Here is a 12266-nt window from a genome sequence, read left to right as displayed (position 1 = left end):
CTTTGTTTTGGAGATAGAAGCTATTATTATGGAGTCTAGAGTTCTGCTAGCTTAGGAGATGGGGCTAAGACAGGTCATCATAGAATCAAATGCTTTATCAGTTGTCCAAAGCATTATGTCGAGTGAGATCAATGGAGAAATTGGTCATCTAATCCAAAGAATCATCAATATCCTTGGTTCTTTATGCAATTGGAAGATCAAGCATTTGAAAGGGGATTACAATATTGTCACACATGAACTCACTCACTTTGCAAGTTGTAATGAGACAAACCAAGTTTGGAAAGGGGTCTCTCCTATGGTGCAACACCTCCTCTATCTTGACTATCTCTAATATTTTCTACTTTCATGCTTTCTTTCTTTGTTGTACTTCTACTTTAGTTTCGCAATGATATTTATTCAGTTATATAGGGGTGTGCAATCAACTCGTCAAAAATGACTTGATCCAACCCAACTCACTTGGTTGGGTTGGTTTTAAGGGTTGGTGGGTTGGGTTGGGTTGAGTTTTTACAGTGGATCGGGTTAGGTTCGGATCATAAGATTCACAAATCCACCTAACCCAATCTAACCTGCCTATATTTAATATATATATTTATATATATATATATATATATTTAAATATATATTATACAATTTTGTTATTTACTTTTTTGCTCCCTTCCTAAATAAAACTCAAACTCTAAGTTCTCCTCATATAGTTTGTGTTGGTTTGATGTTATGCTCAAAATTATTTTGTTATAAATTTGCTCTGATTTGTGGTGAATGTTATTCTAATGCTCAATTTAATAATAATAATATTAATTAAAAAACATTTGTCCAACCCATGGATCTAACCTAATTCACGTGGGTTGGGTTGGATTTCTTTTAACCCACCATGATTGAACCCATGCAGACCCCTACAGTTATCCAAAAAAAATAAAAATAAAGGGGAAATTGCACTTTACCCACCCGTGGTTTGGCCCGTTTTAACAGTGCCCACCCGTGGTTTAAAAGTTGTCACTTAGCCCACCTGAGGTAGCCTCCGTTAGACCCCCGTTACCCACCACTACCCTTTTCGTTGGAAAATCCCCTTTACTATATAAGCAAAAATTAGAACCGAATTAGAACCCTAGAATAAAGGAACGAGCTCTCTCCCACTCTCTACCTTAGAACCCCCAAAAATCTCCAAACCTATAATCCCTTTCTCTCTTTTCTTTGATTGCTATTTTTTATTATTATTTTTTTTTTTTGTGTTTTCTGGTAGGATGTGAGAATTTGGAACAAAGCCATTGAGTCTGCCTTGAAGGCAAATGTTCTTTACTATTCATTGTGAACACCATCAATCTCTCTTCAATGATGCACGAGTTCAATATCCCATCCATAAACTTCATTATCACTAATAAATTCTCGGTCCTTGGTTTCTCCATTAGAAACCAATCAAAATCTTTGATCACAATAATAGAACGACTCGTCGTTCCTAATAATAACGAGTTCAGATCCGAATCTTTCAAGACCTTGAAGACATCGATGTCGTAAATATCGTAAGACAAGAAGTAAGCCATGGCTGCTACGAAGCTCGATTTCCCTATCCCCGAAGGACCGTACAAGAGAAAGCTGCGCCTCCAAACATGGCCTAGATGATGGTAATACTGTTTGCCTTTGAGGAAAGATTCGAGGTCGGACTTTACCTTTTATTTGAGATCTTCTTCCATGGAGATGGTTTCGAAAGTCGAAGGATGTGTGAAAGGAACAGATCTCCACCATCCGTTGCCTTACTAGTCCTTGCTGGGGTTTTTTTTTTTTTGTATATTTTTTTTTAGAGAACCCAGCAAAAGAGAAGGGGTTAGAGTTTTAAAGCGAGAAAGCCTAGGGTAAAGATAGAATCCAGCAAACTGGTGGATACCATTTATTCTTAATTTTTGTATTTTATTTTGTGATTGTTTTATGAAGAATTAAGTAGTCAATTTTTGGATTTAGCAGTGGAAGGCTAGCGAATTTGTGGGTGTATGTTCACATGGATTTGTGGCTTTGTTTGTGACTGTAGGTGTATTGGTTTTCTTGTCATTGTAAAAGTATGTTTGGCAATTGCAGTGGGCATTGGGTAAGAACGTTAAACGCATCATTCCATATACATTTCTGGGTTTTGATTGTGAAGAAGAAGAAGAAGGATAGAAAAGAGGAGAGAGACATAAAATATAATGCAAAAGACACATTTACCCCTATTTTTAACAGTGAAAAGGGAGAGGTGGGTAACGAGGGTCTAACAGAGGTCACCTCAAGTGGGTTAAGTGATAACTTTTAAACCACGAGTAGGCACTGTTAAAACGGGCCAAACCATAGATGGGTAAAGTGTAATTTCCCCTAAAATAAAAATAAAAGTATGTCACAACTTTGCAAGGCTTCCAACACTCTAAGCTAGGTACCCAGCTTTCCCTATAATGCTAGTAACTCCTAGGAACATATCATACATATCACACTCCTTTCGCTGTGTGCATATGACATCTACTACAAGTTGGCATTTCCCTGCAAGTGCTGGGTGTAGACACCTCATTTTGTACTGCTTAGAACTCGAACCCCATTCCCCAGTAACGACATTATAAGAAGGGTCAATTATTGGTCTAAGGCCTAGCTATGGAAACTCTTTAACTTGAAAGATATTTTGGAAAAGAAAAAGGTACATAAACCCTAAGCACGTGTGTGCAGGTATATTGCCTACATACTCATGCACCGACCATGTGTACGTACCCTTGAGCACACGCACGCATTTAAAGTTTGTAAAAGCTATGTAAGGAAAGTTTTCTATGAAAACATGTGTAAAGCTAATCCCACGTTGCTTAGGAAGAGTTCTGCACCCCTCACTAAACACTATAAAAGGCCCCAAAAGCTTTTTTTTTCCAAAACACACTAAATAGACTACAAAAATAGTGATTCAAAGAGAGAGTTTTTACTTTTTTTTTTTAAAAAAAAAAAATTCAAATTAAAGTTTTCTTGGCCGGGACCATTTTTGGTCTAAGCCCTCTAGTTAAGCTTACTAACCTGTTGGTTTTTGTATTGATAGATTGATCGAGGGGAACTGTCGATGCCTCACAGTGATCGACCACCCATTGCAGCGATGCTCATGCGCCCTGAGGCGGCTTCTTCGAGCTCGGGTGCTGCGAAATGAGGGTAGAAACCTCTAGTGTGTGACTTGAATAAGTCAATTTTAACCTATTATTACCAAAGGTAAGTGAAGTCGCCACCAATCATTGGGTTTTTTCTAAAGTGTGACTAGTCACCTGACTTTATTTGATTTTATTACCAATCCTAGGCTAAGAAAAAGGTCGTTTTTCCTAATCTAACACAGATAGGTAAAAGATCTTGATTCTTAGGTTTGGAAGTCTGGTTCCATGCGGGAAAGGTGTTAGGCACCCCACAATGCCTATCTAGAGACAGTCCTTTATTTTGATAAAATCTTAATGTTCGGACATTGGCAGTTAAAAACAAGCTGTTGGCATTAACTTTTGGAACTTTAACAGAAATGGGCTTTGAGGTTTGATTTTGGAAGGAGTATGGTCTTAATCAATGCTTCACAAGCACATTTTTGGAATCATTGCCAAATTTCAACGACGAAAATCCGACAACATTTCGCCTTATTTTCATGGTGAAAATCCGACAGCGTTTCATCTCAGGTGCATCATAGTACACAAAACACTTTCCTCACCAAGTTTTTGTTGTGAGAATATTGCAAATAAAGGTGCCCCATTTTCATGATGAAAACCAGGCAGAGTTTCATGTTTGGTGTGCTATGGCACGCCAGTAGGGTTTTGTTCCTGTGTATATGTTAGGATATGTGCCCTTCAAATCCTATTGTATAATGCTATGTGTGACATTATGTTATGATTAATAAAGTTGTTTTATTATTATCTAAAATAATGGTAACATGAATATTTGGACATTATCATATAGACACACACACCCATCTTTTAGAGAGAGAGAGCTACTCATCCTTAGTGAGAAATCATTGTAGCCTCTTCTCCTTCCCTCTCCCATTATCATACCTTGAGAGGATATTTGTACTCAAATACAATCCACACATTTTTAGAGTGTAGTGAGTATTTTTGGTGTTGCTAGGAAGTATTGGAAGATGCCAAGGTTGGCGGATGCAACATGGAGCTTGTTGCGGGATCCGGAGAGCTAGACAAGATACGATTCTAAGAAGCCTTGTTGGAGTAAGAGCTTGGAGGGCTTAGGTACAATGGGTAGATTAGGCTTGGAGGGTCTTTTGCTAACCCATGTATCCCAATTGATTGTCTAGTGGATCAATTACCGCTTGGAGGGCGACGGAGAGGTTTTTCGCCGAGTTCTTCGGTTTCCTCTTCGATAACACATCGGCGTGTTATCTGTGTTTGCATTCTTCTTCCATACTCTTTTACATTTCATTTTACTACTGTAATTATATGAATATGTGTTAGAGTAGCTTGTTTGTTTATCCGCTCGCATTTACACTATTCTGCACTTAGAATTAAGTTAGTGTAAAATCTATCAAGTCGTAACTTTTATTTGGGGGTCTAAACAGCTTTTGTGGTTTTTAACACATTTTCGAGCTTTCATAGACATTGCCAACATTCCAAGGGTAGGCTCAGCAAGGTATAGGAAATATAAATCAAACATTGCCATACCTAAGAAATGCGACCCAAGTAAGGTATAGGAAAAAAAAGCCTAGTCTAGCTTGCATCTGTCCTTTTAGCTTGTGTCTTGGAAGTTGCAGCCTCGCTCCAAGTGTGTACATACAACAACAAAAGAAATAAAAAGCCAACAGACAAGTCAAACAAAAGATGAGCAAACAAAAGATAGCACACAAAGGGGCAAATAAAGGAAAGAAAGCACACAAAGGGGGCAAACAAGCATGTTATCAAGCAAAAAAGCAAGAAAAGGTGTCCTAGAAGGACAAATGTGGGTTTGGATTGGGGTCCATAGTTCCATTATATTGGAGTATGGATGACATACGTGCCATCAAGCAAAGTTCCTAAAAGGGAATCGAGATCTCATGTATAAAAGATGGGTATGAACCTACATAAGATTATGTGTAGGAACTAAGCTTGATGACACAAACAACCACACAAAGACACATACTTGAACATAAAGATAAGGATGCAAAGATGCAAACAAAGAAAAGAAAACCAAACAAGATGGCATAAAGCACACATAACAAGCACAAAGGAAGCAAAGCAAGTTATCACACAAATGGGAAGGGTAGGCATGTTATAAGGCACAGAGAGGGGCTAACATGAGAAACCCTAACATGCAAAGCTAAAAAAAAGGGGAAATGGGGTAAGCAGCAAGCAAACCAACATCACTAGGATGTATTCCCACACATGGTTGTATCCAAACAAGCTACAAAAGGGAAAATGATTCAACCAAACAAACAAGAAGGCCCTAAAGACCAACAAGCACAAACCCACAAAAGGAAACATGACATGTGAAGCATGGCAAGGATGCAAGAAACGAGATCTAAGCATACAAGCATGGATTCAAACACAAAAGCATGGAAAAAGGGAAAGAAGGCATAAACACATAGCAAAGCAAACACATGCATAAAGGAACTAATCCAAACCCTTGGTTGTAGGCCTAGGTTTATGGATATGGGCCTAGACCCGGTCAACGCTGACTGGCAGCCCTAAAGGGTGCGCCGGGTAGACCCAATGGCCCAAAGGGTGTGCCGGCCTGCCCAAACTGTATAGTCCCTATAAATGGGCCCCAAAGCTCCTATTTTGTCATCCTCCTTCATTTTTTCGATTTTTCTCACTTCAAAAACTTTCCTTTAAGGTGAGTCTTGGTCTAGCGAGTCCAGTTCCTGGCTTTAACTTCAGAGTCCTATTTTACACTTGAGGTAAGTGTTTATATTTTTCTTTAACTCCAGCAAATATGTTAGTATCAATGCATCTAGGAAAGCATGCTAGCATTTATTATATTTTTGGTATTTATATTTTTTGTGTTTTTATCATTTATGTTATGATGATGCTGGAAAATATTTTTTGCTCACATGCATAAGTAAATGTATAAACATAAACATACTTGCATGCTTTCACATGTACATACATGCATGCACATAAACGTGCATCCATATATCTATATATATATATATATATACACACACACACACACATACATGTAGAGCTAAGTTTACACACACTCATCCATACGGGGAGATTTTAAATTTTTAGGGAACATTTACGAACGTGCAAATGGATGATGCTATGAATACATGGTTAAAAACTATGAAAACTATGGGAAATGCTGGGTAAAACATAAAAAAAAAAGCTATGCATGATAAAACAGAGTATTTGAAAGGTTAAAATCATGATGATAATGGTTTTGAAAACGTGGGATTAAGTGAGCACAGCCGAATCAAACCTTGAGAGAGAAACCTTGATAAGGATGAGAAATAAGATGGACAGGATTAAATGAGCATGGCTGAATCAAACCCAGGAAAGGAACTTGTTAAAAATAAACAACCTAAGATATGATCAAAGATAAGATTAATCGAGCACAGCCGAATCAAACCCTGGTAGAACTTGATGAATATAAGACAACGTAGGATAGGATCAAAGATAGGATTAAACGAGCACAGCCAAATCAAACCTAGAAAGGAACATGATAGAGGTAGAATCAAAAATAGGATAGGGTCAAAGCATAGGATTAAACGAGCATGGCCGAATCAAATCCTAGGAGAAAACTTAATGAAGAGAAAACAACATAGGATAGGGTCAAAGATAGGATTAAATGAGTATGTCCGAATCAAACCCTCATGAGATTAAACGAGCACGGTCGAATCAAATCTCGAACTGATGACAGGATTAAACAAGCACGGTTAGATCAAACCCTAGAAAGAATTATGGACTGAGATTAGATAATTCTTGGAAGGCAAGCACAACGCATAGAGCGTAGAATACTCAAACCTCAGATTAAACGAGCATGATTGAATCAAACCCTCATGAAATTAAATGAGCACGGTCGAATCAAATCTCGAAAGATAAATAGGATTAAATGAGCATGCTCAGATCAAACACTAGAAAGAATTATGGACTGCTGTAAGATAATTCCTAGAAGGCAAGCATGACTCGAATTAAACAAGCACGGTTGAATCAAACCCTTATGAAATTAAATGAGCACGATTGAATCAAATCTTGAAAGATAGACAAGATTAAACAAGCACATTCGAATCAAGCCCCAAGAGAGATACTTTGATAAAAAGGTATTTTGAGATAAAAACTAGGATTAAATGAGCACAGCCGAATCAAACCCTGAGAGATATGTTAGCAAAGAGTATGCTAGGTTATGCATGATGCGCATTAGGTAGTAGGGTTTAAACATACTTACTTGTCTGTTCAGTTTTCCATTTAATCTGGACTTGCCAATTAATCATGAATTTGTCTTGCAGATTATGTCTAGACAACAAAGATTTGGTGGGGACCACGGGAAGGCTCCGGTCTTCACTCCGTCTAGAGGAGATTCGTCTGGGAGTGACGATGACACTGTTTCAGTTGGGGAGCTCATAGCTCGATCCCTTCAGAGACACTATGATAAGGGAGCTGACAAGATCACACCCGGAGAGGGCATCAGCCTTGCATACCGTACCAGGAGTTGATGCTTAGTTGAGACGGTCAGTGCCTCTTCGCAGTCTCACAGTGCTTCTAGTGGGGGCTCTTCGCGATTTGTCCGTCTCGGGGATTAGAGAGGCCCAGAAGGCGATGAGCTTGAGGATGAGCCCATATTTGACATAGATGTAGACTTGGACATCGATGACAAGGTTAGGCTGACCTCGGGTGCTCCTAGGCATAGCACACACAGGACGAGATTCCCACCGTGTCAGGATGGTTTAGAGGCCTACACAGGAAAAGTAGATGAAAGCATCAGCGACACCTATCTTCAGAATGGGCTGAAGACACATTCTTCCCCTTAGGCACAAAAGGTCCAGGTACGCTTATTCTTCCTTTCTCATCTATCAAATTAACATGTATATATGTGCGTATAAATAGCTTCTCTTTGCTTCTGAATGCAAGGCGCTGATAAGTGCCATGGATGGAAGCATGGTCCTTATTTTGTGGGCGCCTGTTTGGTAAGAAGACCCATACGCGATATTGCACCTTCCTGATTGAGCAGGGACTTGAGTCATTCCTTAGCATTCTTCTTTGCGCTATGAGGCACAGGCTATCTGAGGCTTTAGTACAGCGGTTCCACGTCGAGACGGGCAACTTTCACTTAAGTTGCAAGGAGAATGTCGTCCTTCCCTTTTACTGATTGGCTATCTTGGGCCTTAGATTTGGAGGGGAGCCAGTCTCAACTAAGTTTGTGAGCTTCGCAAATATGTGTGAGCTCTTGGGTGTAGCTTACCCTCTTACCTCGACGACTAGAAAGTACTTTGGACTTACTTATGAGCCTCAAATCCGCATGCAATGGCTAGTGATGCACATACCCTAGGAGCGGGAGCTAGACGACATGATCCTCAGGAGGTTTTTCTTTTACTCTGTCGGCAACTGTCTTCTTGGAAACAACAAATCGGTGCTGACTTGTAGGCTACTAGCGGCCATAAGAGTAGTATTTGTCATAGGGGCCTATGATTGGGGTCCCTTTCCGACGAATTTTTCATCTCTTACTTGAGGTGAGCATCACACTAGGATTTCAAGAGCCTCAAGTGCTTTTGGAAAATTTTGATATGGTAGGCGTACGAGTAGATTCCTACCCTGCGGGCATATTACATTAGCCTTTTGATGACACTATATCCCAAGGCATTGGCGTGGTCTCTCGATATCATCTCTAGAGTTGTCCTAACACAGCTGGCTACCATCGGCGCTGCACTTGATTGTGTCACCTAGAGTCAGATATGCAACAACCCATATGATGGAGGATTCCTGACTAGATGCGAGGTCACTCTTCCTATAGCCTAATCACATGCACGACGCTTGTAACGCCCCAACCCAAATCAAGGGGAAAAAAAAAAAGGGAAGTCAAATATTTTTTTTTAAGGAGCCACACGTGTGACCCACCTACCCCACTCCCCTCAACCACACAATCTCACCAATATCACCTCATATCTCACCCTCTTGGCCGGTCACCTCTCTATTCATTTGCTTCTTTCTTTTTCTCAACAACACATACACTCCTCTTCTCCACTCTCCCACCAGTACACTCCAAAGCACCACCTCCACCATTATTTTTCCGGCAAGGATCACTAGAAAACTTCATAGGAAAAACTAATGCTCACTCATCTCTACTTTTTGAGGTAAAAATTTCTAATCTTTTTATGGGGATTATGCTTTTGCTAGAGGTTCTCCTTATCTAAGTTTTGATAATGATGTTCATATGATTTATGGGCTTTGTAAGTGATATTCATGTGTTTATATGTATGGGTTTTGGTTTTGGTGGATGTATTTGATGAGTGGGTTTATGATTTTAACAATTGTGGTTAGCTAAGTGGTGAAGATTTGGGAGTTTTGGCTTTCTAATATGAAATAGTTGATGAATCTAATTTTTATTGTGTATTTGGAGCTAGTGGAGGATTTACATTTAGGGTTTGTAATGGTGGGTATTATTATATATGTTGTTGTTTTATGGGTCTCTTGAAAATGACATGTATATTGAGGAAGAAATTCATAAAGTGTTAGGATCTCTTATGGTAAAGGTGAGGCTTAGAATGACATGATGATAAGTTGGAGTCTATGCCTTGTAATGAAATTGTTGAGAAACTTGGAAATGGAATACATTATTTGTGAGGTTAAATGCTAGGCTTGCCTAATTAATTTCTTAGTTAGCAATTTCTAATTCATAGCTAGATGCAATGTCAAGCTTTATACCTATTATGATAAGTTTGCTTGATATTTTTTAGGTTCTAGCTAATCTTATTTGGAGATTGGAAAATTAGGCTTTTGCGAGTTGCAAGGTAAGTAGCTTTTTAATAAGATATTTTTGGAAAATAACCACATAAAGCATTATTTTTGGATTAAACACATTTTGGGAAATTGTTTATGGAAACTATATTTTCCTGGAAAGCTTTATGTTGTAACTTTAATATATTTGATTATTTGTGAAAATGGCATCGTATTTGGCAATGCATATGGGAAAATGCATGATTTTAGCATGGAAAAGATTAGCACCTTTGATTAAATTCTTGAGAATGGATTTTATTTCTTATTGCATTATTTGCAAAATTAAAGATGCTTTGATATTTGAGAAAATTGATACAAAATCTTCTTGACAAGAAGTAAGTTTGAAGGCTTTGAGAACTTCGTGAATATTTTGGATATTTCAAAAGTTTTTGTGAAACTACTTGAAATTGAACTGTGTTTTAATTTCATGTAAACTATGAGCTCTTTATGTTTTTACCCTTGAGCTATGACGTGTGATTACCCAGCTAGATACTATAGTCCGCGTGACCTTGGTATCTTAGCACTCGTCTTTGTGATGGTTATTAGTTTCGGCTTCCAGCAATGAATTCTAGCTTTGTGTTGGCATATTAGTTCCGGCTTTGTGTTGGCGATGAGTTCCGGCTTTGTGTCGGTAGATTAGTTCCAATTTTGTGTTGGTGGTTGTCATGTGGCCTTGGGTTAGATTTTCTAGTTTGGAACAATGTTGTTATTGCTCACAGTGTATAGCATGTAGTTTCATGTTGAGATATTTTGAGGAATATATATTATGTAATTTCATGAGAGCATCTTGAGAAGTTTTGTGCTGTCAATTTATTCATTCTTGTCATATTATTTTTGGAAATGGTTTCAAAGAATTTACTTGGAAATTCCCGAATTATAACATGCTTTGTAAACTGTTCATCATTATGAAACTTGCATTTTCCCCACCCCCATTAATTATGCTACTTACTGGGTTCTGTCTCATTCCATAATTTTACAAACTTTTTCAGAGTAGGCAACTATCGTTTTGAGACAGCTTTTTGGTGGCTAGCAATAGTTAGACAAATTGCTAATGGAGGCTGACTTTTGTGATGGAGATAATTGATGATGTATAACTTAAGAGTAGGCTTGACTCAATTCTTTTGTATCTAATAGTGGTTATGACTTTATTTCCACTAATGGGATAAGTTGATGATATGTAACTATTTATTCAGGCCTCCATTCTTTTGTGGCCAAGGGTTATTGTATTTATTGCATAGAGCTCTGACTTACTTTGGAAGTATATTTAATGAAACTAGTCACTAACCCGTGCAATGCACGGATTAGTTGAACAAAAATTTTAAATTTGCTTAAAGTTAGTGGAAGGACCGGATTTGAGTCCCTGGCCCAAAAGATAGATAGACCTAGGCCCAAAAAGTCCAAAACAATGAATTTGTAGAGAGTGGGTCGGAAAACTGGGTAAAAATGAGTTGGATCACAAATAAAGTGGGCTCAATAGACAAGAACAGAGAAATGGATTGAATTAAATTAGAGAATATCGTCCTCGGCACAATCTGAGGAGATCAGTTCTTATATATTCCTTACAAGTTTGGTTACAGAGTCGGTTCTTGATTGCTACAGTGTTACTTTTGTGATTTTTCGATCTCTTATCCATGGAGAATCTCTTATAATATATAGTTCCCTTTTGACCATCTTGATCCTACACTTGTTAATCATTTAAACTGCTACTCGAGTGCTTGTCCCATCAAACACCCTTTCAGGCCTTCTGTGAGTTGTGATAGCCAATGCAGCACTGTTTAGGGGTCCTCTCCACATAAATGTGGCCAGAAAGTTAGCTGCAGGACATTTAATGCGATGGCAACAGCTTTTCCTTAGATATTTCCTAGCTTCCATTCTTCCAGTACATTCAAAGTGCACGCGCCTCTCAATGGAGTTTCCTGGAGGGTCATTTTGAGCAATAGAATATGCATTTAAGCCCTCATCACTACAGTTATGATCACTTGAAAAAATAAGTTACAATTTAAGAGGGGAAAAAAAATACTAACACCAATAATGTTAGGCATGCAATGTCTATTATCAATGGCATCCTTTCTTTAATGAAAATTAAAGTCTCGATCATTTTTTTAATATAATATAATCCCTCCCATTGCTCAATTTGTTTGCAAAATCCTAAGTTTTTTCTTGCCATATAAAATGCAACCAAAAAACCCAAAAATAAGAAAATAAAAACTATAGAAGTTTTTATATAGAAAACAGTAATTATTTATACTCAGAAATGACACTGACACTTAGAAAGAGTCATTAGAGCAATAGGTTTTGGATTTTTTTTTTTTTTTTTTTTTTGGGGAATTGGAAAAGTTAATTTAGTGTTATAGGAAATAGTTATAATATTTTAAAATGTAAAAG

General features: G+C 38.0%; 1 long non-coding RNA gene across 1 annotated transcript; it reads left to right on the top strand.

Annotated features, from left to right (window-relative positions):
• The first annotated feature begins 9041 nt into the window (after window positions 1-9041).
• LOC115979530 lies at window positions 9042-11469 on the top strand. Its single transcript, XR_004089077.1, has 3 exons — window positions 9042-9238; window positions 9842-9895; window positions 10871-11469. It is a non-coding gene; the product is annotated as an uncharacterized LOC115979530 (long non-coding RNA).
• The last annotated feature ends 797 nt before the right edge of the window (window positions 11470-12266 follow it).

The sequence above is a fragment of the Quercus lobata genome, chromosome 3, assembly GCF_001633185.2.
Source record: "Quercus lobata isolate SW786 chromosome 3, ValleyOak3.0 Primary Assembly, whole genome shotgun sequence".
Taxonomy (NCBI): domain Eukaryota; kingdom Viridiplantae; phylum Streptophyta; class Magnoliopsida; order Fagales; family Fagaceae; genus Quercus; species Quercus lobata.
The sequence above is the reverse complement of the archived record's forward strand: the minus strand, read 5'-3'. Positions and strand labels throughout refer to the sequence as shown.